This window comes from Triticum dicoccoides, chromosome 3A (assembly GCF_002162155.2).
Source record: "Triticum dicoccoides isolate Atlit2015 ecotype Zavitan chromosome 3A, WEW_v2.0, whole genome shotgun sequence".
NCBI classification, from domain to species: domain Eukaryota; kingdom Viridiplantae; phylum Streptophyta; class Magnoliopsida; order Poales; family Poaceae; genus Triticum; species Triticum dicoccoides.
The window spans coordinates 280646344-280653231 of record NC_041384.1 but is presented as its reverse complement, the minus strand read 5'-3'; positions in this window follow the sequence as shown (position 1 = coordinate 280653231).

Sequence of the window (6888 nt, the reverse complement as noted above, 5' to 3'; positions counted from 1 at the left end):
AAGGCTCTTCGGCTTGCATCTTCGACACGGACATCTTATCTCCGTCTCGTTCTTTTGAAGCATCTCGGCCTTCGCGGACCTCAAAAACCTATTCACGATGCCTTCGGTCATCATGCGGACCATGGTCGCCTGCGGGGTAGAGCAAAACGATATTTTAGAACCAAGAAAAAATTTGGCATGACTTTCCCTAAAAATAGGACCAAAAAGAATGCTTAATGCCAAAATTCTCGCCGAAACGGAAATGAATCAACATTCCGGCAAAATATTGGCAACTATCGCATTTCAAATACTGGTACACCTCCAAACACAAACACATATGCAACACCACAAACATATGCAACACCACGAACATACATAGATCTAGCTAAGCCATAAAAAGTGCATGTGCACATTGTTGTAGGGAGAACAACATAAATATAGCTTCCCCCCTTACTTACCTATCAAAACAAGGTAATTTAACCACTTAAATTGAATGAATCTATGGTGGAAATGAGGTGAAAAAGAGGAGGCACCCGAGACAAGGAGGAGGTGGAGAGAATGAAGTGGGGAGAAAGTGAGTGTGGGTAGGAGAGGCTGTCCAAAATATCTTGTTGCTGCCCACTTACTAATGGCGCACCAACTCTAAATGCGCCATTAGTAATCCAGGTTACTAATGGCGCACCTTCTGGTGGTGCGCCATTAGTAGTTTTGCAAAAAAAACATACTGATGGCGCACTGTCCCACAGTGCGCCATTACTAGTTTAAACTAGTAATGGCGCATGGTGGAACAGTGCGCCATTAGTAGTTTTGCAAAAAAGGGAATAAAAAATATAATAAAAAAACAACATTAGTGGCGCACTTTCTGGCAGGTGCGCCATTACTAGTTACAACTAGTAATGGCGCATTGTGTCTGGATGCGCCATTAGTATGTTTGGACAGGCACACTAGTTAAACTTTTTTTTTGATACTAATGGCGCACCCTGGGCCCGGTGCGCCATTAGTAGTTTCAACTCTAATGGCGTATCAGAAGGTGGTGCGCCATTAGTATATACTAATGGCGCACCGCTTGTCTGGTGCGCCCTTAGTGTCAATCCCATCTATAGCCCTTTTTCTAGTAGTGATGCACTGCCTGCTAGGAGGCTGCTGCCACGAAAAAAGTTGGGAAAGGTGATGGGTCGTACTGTAAGGTCCATCGGACCAAAGGCCACGACCTTCAGGAGTGTTATCAGGTTGAGCAACTCGTTAAGAGATAGAGGGCAGAATATGATAAGTGTGAGAAGGCGAAAGGTCAAAATGCAGCTGGTGGTAAGGGCTGAGGTGGTGATGCAAATCGCCCGGGCAAGCCCCTTCGAAACCAAGGAAAGCCCTCCAGAGGCCGAGAGAAGGAAGCCTATGATGATGCTAGTGATGGAGGGGATGAAGAGGAAACTAGTGAGCGGGAATTTCAGAAAGCCACTGACGCCCTATGCATTGATGGAGGTGTGTCTTTGCACAACTCTCATCGCCAACTCAAGTGATGGGCACGAGAGGTCAATGCGGTGGAACTAGCGCCAGAGGCCTGGAAGCCGCTCAGGTGGTCCCACACGCCCATCACCTTTGATGAGAAGGATCACCCTTGCCACACCATGGAGGTAAGGTGCTTGCTGTTGTTGGTCTCCCCAACAATCTGCAACCTCAAGGTCACAAAGATGTTAGTGGATGATGGGGCCGGGTTGAATCTAATTTCCCAGCAGTTATATGCAAGCTTCAGATAGGACAAGAGGAGCTAGAAACCACCGGCACGTTTCAAGGAGTTAACCCAGCAGGAGTCGTCCTGAAGGGAAGATCACGTTGCCGGTGACATTTGGGGGAGAGCTAAACCCGGCAGGAGTCGTCCTGAAGGGAAGATCACGTTAACCCGGCAGGAGTCGTCCTGAAGGGATGATTTGGTTGATCTCCCCCTGCCATACACTGTGATTATTGGACGACCAGCGTTGGCCAAGTTCATGGCAGCATCCCAGTATGCTTACAACACCCTGAAAATGCCCAGGCCATTGGGAGTCCTCACTATCCCGTCAGATGAGAAGGATGCAATTATCTATGCGGACAAGATGTATCGGGATGCAGTTGCGGCAGAGGCTGCGGCGGCAGTTGTTCCTGCCAAGGAAAGCAGAGGAAAGAAGAGGGACTATAGGACCTCTGGCAAGGAGTTCGGGAAGAGTGCCCCCTCCGAGTGCATGGCACCCATTGACAACGTGCCAGACTGTTCCAATAGCATGAGATCCAAGGTTGCTGCACCACAAGTGAAGAAGATCCCGGAAGGGCTGGCTGGCGTTGATGGTACTTTCATTATCGGCACCACCCTCGATGACAAATAGGAAAGCGCGCCCGTTGCCTTCCTGCAGGGGAATGTCGATGTGTTGCTTGGCAACCATCTGATATTCCCGGTGTTCCCAGGGAGGTAATTAAGCACCACCTTGTTGTCTGCCCACATGCCCGACCTGTCAAGCAGAAAGTATGGAAGCAGGCCTTGGAGAGGCAGCAGTTTGTTGCCAAAGAGATCAAGAAGTTGGAAGCAGCTGGTTTGGTCAGAGGAGTACTTCATCCTACATGGTTGGCAAATCCAGTAGTGGTCCAAAAAGCTAATGGGAAGTGGAAGCTTTGCATTGACTTCACAGACCTCAACAAAGTTTGCCCGAAGGACCCACTTGCCTTGCCGCACATCGACCAGATCATGGATTCTACTTTGGGATGTGATTTGCTGTCCTTTCTGGATGCATACTCAGGATATCATCAGATCTTCAGGTCCAAGGAAGATGAAGACATCATTCATCACTCCATGTGGTACGTACTGCTTTGCCCGCATGATGTTCGAATTAAAGAGTGCCGGGTCCACTTTTGCAAGGGCAGTCCAGATTGGCTTTGAGCCACAATTGCATAGAAATATAGAAGCCTATATGGATGATATTGTGATCAAAACCAAGGATAAGTCCACCCTTATCCAGTATTTCAAAGAGACATTTGCCAATCTGTGCAAGATCAATCTAAAGCTTAACCTGGAGAAATGTGTTTTTGGTGTTCCCTCCGGGAAGCTGCTTCGGTTCTTCGTGGGATCGAAGCCAAACCTGACAAGATCAAGGCCATTGAGCAGATCCAAGCGCCAAGGATAGTTAAGGATGTGAGGCGCTCAACGGGATGTGTTGCCGCGCTAAGAAGATTCATCTCCAAGTCTACCGAGCGTGCCCTGCCATTCTTCAAAGTTTTGAAGAAGGCACGACCTATGAAGTGGACCCCAGAAGCGGATGCAGCTCTGCGAGAGTTGAAAGCCTACCGATCGTCTGTGCCTACCTTGGTTGCACCCAGACCCCAAGAACCATTGTTACTATACTTAGCGGCAACCATTCAAGTGGTCAGTGCAGCTTCGGTAGCGCGGCGAGAGGTGGATAAAGAAGAAAGAGGCCAGGTCACGACAGAGTCAGAAAAGGATCAGGACAGCAGTGAGCACGACAACGAGAACAACCCCAAGGAGGCGACAAGGAAGAAAGTGGTGCAATGCCCAGTGTACTTCGTCAGCTCCTTATAGCAGGGGCCTAGATCGAGGTACTCTCGCGTGCAAAAGTTGATCTTTGGTCTCATTATGGCCTCAAGGAAACTGTGCCACTACTTCCAAGCCCATGAGATCACGTTTGTCACTCATTTTCCATTGCAAAGGATACTCCAAAACCCTAAGGCAACTGGCAGAATAGTGGAATGGGCTTTGGAGTTATCCAGTTTTATTTTGAAGTTTGAGAGCACTTCAACTATTCAGAGCAGGGCATTGGCAGAGTTTTTGCAGAATGGATGCCAACCCCTGATGAGGAAAGGATAGAGACAGCTCTCCCCGGCTAGGAATCCCCCCAAGAATGGATTATGTATTTTGATGGTACTTTTTCCCTACAAGGTGCAGGGGATGGCGTGCTCCTTGTTGCCCCCTCCGGGGAGCAATTGAAGTATGTCATCCAGATGCACTTTTCCCAGGAGGAAGCCACCAACAATACATCAGAGTAAGAAGGGCTCCTTGCCGGGCTCAGGATTGCAACATAATTAGGAATTAAGAAGCTGATCATTCGAGGAGATTCACAACTCGTGGTGAAACAAGTCTACAAGTATTGCCAAAGCCCATTCATGGAAGCATAGATTGAGGAAGTGAGGAGATTGGAGGAGCACTTTGACAGGCTGTGAACAGAGCACGTACCCTGTGCGGAAAACAACATAGATGATCACCTATCAAAGTGTGCTGCACAGAAGCTTCCTGTGGAACCAGGAACTTTTGTTCTCCATCTCTCTCAACCCTCCGTATCACCAGCCACAATGGCCCAGAAAAGGAGAAAGATGGACTATGGTAAGCCTCTCCCGACAAAGCCATGCGCTCCTGGCAGAGACCCTACCGGAAACAAATCCTCACAGCCTGTCAGACCGCCCCCTCCATCCGGGCCTATGGACCCCGTGAACAAGGCTGGTGCTCCCACAGCCGAGGAGGTGCCACTAGTCCTCCTAGCCGAGCCGCAGGCTCCCACTTGGGCAAGGCACATTGTCCGCTTCCTCCAAACCGAAGAACTCCCTGGCAATCACGATGAAGCTGAAAGAGTAGCCCGGAGGGCCAGTATGTATCATTTTGTCGATGACACTCTGTACAGAAGGAGGCCCAACGGAGTGAAATTGAAGTGTGTTTGCCGGGAGGATGGAAAGGAACTGTTGGCTGAGATTCACAGAGGAATGTGTGGCTCACCCATTGGATCAAGGGCATTAGTTGGGAAAGTATTCCGACAAGGATTCTATTGGCCCACAGCCCTCCAAGATGTAGTTGAGCTCATCACGAAATGTAAAGCCTGTCAGTTCCATTCCAAAAGAACACACCTGCCTGCCCCCGATATCCTCGGGCCCTTCCACCTGCCAGTTTCAGACAGTCCCTCTATCATGGCCATTTTCTGTGTGGGGGCTCGATATCCTCGGCCCCTTCCCCCGAGCAATCGGGGACTTTGCATTCTTGTTCGTTGCCATTGACAAGTTTACAAAGTGACCGGAAGTGACTGCCGTGAGAAAGGTGACTGCTTAGTTAGCTATCAAGTTCTTGAAAGAATTGGTGTGTCGTTTCAGAGTTTCGCCAAGGATCATCACGGACAACGGCACCCAGTTTGTGAGCCATGCCTTCATGCAATATGTTCGCACCCTCAGATGCAAAATCTCATTCGCTTGTGTGGCACACCCCCAGAGCACTAGAAAAGCTGAGAGGGTGAACACTGAAGTGCTTCATGGACTCAAGACAAGAACTTTCGATACATTGTAGAAGCATGACAGGTGGTGGATCGAGGAGCTGCTGATAGTTCTCTGGTCCCTCAGAACGACACCTAACCGAGCTACCGAGCAGACTCCCTTCTCCCAGGTCTACGGGGCAGAAGCAGTTAGCCCCACGGAACTCATTACGGGTCCCCTCAAGTACTTGCCTACGATGAAGTAGCGCAAGATCAGCGCCGGCACGACGACGTTGTGCTACTTGAGGAGAACCATCTCCGGGCTGCTACGCGTGCTCCACGCTACCAGCAAGCCCTGCGTCGCTATCATGGCTCCAGGGTTCATGCCCGGTGTTTGAGGAAGGTGACCTTGTCCTTAGGTGCGTTCAGTCCACCAAGGGTACAAACAAGTTATCACCGATGTGGGAAGGCCCTTACCAGATGGTACGAGTCACCAGACCTGGCACAGTCCGTCTGGAGACCGGAGATGGCACCCAGTTGCAAAACTCATGGAATATTGAGCATCTCCGTAAGTTCTACTCGTAAGGCACAGAGGCTGTCGGGCCCTGCCCCACAGCCACCCATTGTACATGGCCTTGCCGAAGTTGCATGTAACCCCCTGTACAAGCCAGGGCGATGACCTCATGCGAGATAAAATAAAGAAGCGCTGTAGAGGCCCCCAACTAAGATTGCATGCATGCACAAGCATACCCAGATCATTGCATAAGCATTTCATGAGCATTTTCATATGCATATAGATAGCACTACATCCTGCATTCATTCTCATCTACATGGAGTTGCAGGTTCCTACTGTGAACTTGGCTCCGACAAGGGACGATAAGATTGCACGTCACCATGGTCCCCGACAAGCCAAACAGATAAGTTCACGTCTTGTCCATTAGTGTTCTGCAAGCTATAACTTGTGCATAGAGAAACCTCGCCGCTCTCTTGCAACTAGGGTGCTCCCATCCTTGGCTAGAACGTTGCTTCGGCCCGGATGGTCGCAGTGGCCCTTGATGAAAAGGGAGTGAGCGGGGGGCTGGAGCCTCGGTTCCCCGATAGACGAAAAGGGTCCCGGCAGGATATCCTACCGTGAAAACTCATTTAACTAAAATAAAGAGACACTTTAGCTCTGCATGGACATATACATGCACGAGTTCTCAGCAAGGTTTATTTCTTTCATTGACATGCAAATACGAGTACAAGCACTATAGAACACAAAGATGGACTCAAGAGATTACATTATTTGAATTAAAATTTGGCAATTGCCTACAAGTTTAAGATTAAAAAAGGATAAGTGCTACGTAAACTCCTCTCCCTGTCCCTCTTATCCCATGTATTGCGGTGGGAAGAGAAGAGGATGGGTGCCGCGCTGGTACCATGCCACCCCAACCCTTGTCAGGAGCTGGCAACCCTAGCCTGACAAGGTCGGGAGTGGCGAGGTTGCGAAGGAGGAAGACCAAGAGATTTGAAGAACCAACATGCAGCTCAGGAGAACCAAGACTGAGCCTAGGAAGCAAGATATCAGCAAGAGAAGGGCCTCCCTTGCCAGGCAGGCGAGCCCAACAAGGGGCGAGGCCACCAGCAGAAGCAAAGCAACCAAGGCTCCCCGACAGAGCCTGCCGGGGCTAGCGGGGGCTGAACCGCCCCACCAACCACT